Source organism: Schistocerca gregaria, unplaced genomic scaffold (assembly GCF_023897955.1).
Source record: "Schistocerca gregaria isolate iqSchGreg1 unplaced genomic scaffold, iqSchGreg1.2 ptg001193l, whole genome shotgun sequence".
Classification (NCBI taxonomy): Eukaryota; Metazoa; Arthropoda; class Insecta; order Orthoptera; family Acrididae; genus Schistocerca; species Schistocerca gregaria.
In genome coordinates, this window is record NW_026062519.1 from 110,001 (window position 1) to 110,789 (window position 789).

General features: G+C 59.7%; 2 non-coding genes across 2 annotated transcripts in view; both read left to right on the forward strand.

The window, feature by feature from the left end:
• LOC126329559 (small subunit ribosomal RNA) overlaps window positions 1-14 on the forward strand; it is a 1,893-nt gene extending 1,879 nt beyond the window's left edge. The window contains exon 1 of the ribosomal RNA XR_007562341.1: window positions 1-14. This exon is cut by the window's left edge and continues 1,879 nt beyond it. This is a non-coding gene — a ribosomal RNA (small subunit ribosomal RNA).
• A 355-nt stretch (window positions 15-369) lies between these two features.
• LOC126329550 (5.8S ribosomal RNA) lies at window positions 370-524 on the forward strand. Its single transcript, XR_007562333.1, has one exon. It is a non-coding gene; the product is annotated as a 5.8S ribosomal RNA (ribosomal RNA).
• The last annotated feature ends 265 nt before the right edge of the window (window positions 525-789 follow it).

Sequence of the window (789 nt, forward strand, 5' to 3'; positions counted from 1 at the left end):
CGGAAGGATCATTACCGACTAGACTGCATGTCTTTCGATGTGCGTGTCGTGTCGCGCAACACGCTACCTGTACGGCAGTAGCCGTGCGCCGCGTGCGGAACCACGCGTGCCTCTCAAAACTAGCGCAAGTGTTGTTGTGTGGTACGAGCGCTGAAGCTCTGGAGCGGCTGGCCTGCCGCACCTGGCGCCTGGCGCCGGTTTTGAATGACTTTCGCCCGAGTGCCTGTCCGCTCCGGTGTGGAGCCGTACGACGCCCATCGGCCGTCAGGCCGTTGGACACAAAGTAATGGAACAGGGGCCGTCAAACGCCTCAGTCCCGCCTCTGCAACTGTCTTGAAAGAGACGGTGGAGAACTGAAAAGATAAAGATCACCCAGGACGGTGGATCACTCGGCTCGTGGGTCGATGAAGAACGCAGCAAATTGCGCGTCGACATGTGAACTGCAGGACACATGAACATCGACGTTTCGAACGCACATTGCGGTCCATGGATTCCGTTCCCGGGCCACGTCTGGCTGAGGGTCGGCTACGTATACTGAAGCGCGCGGCGTTTGTCCCGCTTCGGGCGCCTGGGAGTGTCGTGGTCGCCTGTGTGGCCGGCCGCGTCTCCTTAAACGTGCGATGCGCGCCCGTCGCCTGGCGGTTCGCATACCGGTGCTTTCTCGGTAGCGTGCACAGCCGGCTGGCGGTGTGGCGTGCGACACCTCGTACAACGACCTCAGAGCAGGCGAGACTACCCGCTGAATTTAAGCATATTACTAAGCGGAGGAAAAGAAACTAACAAGGATTC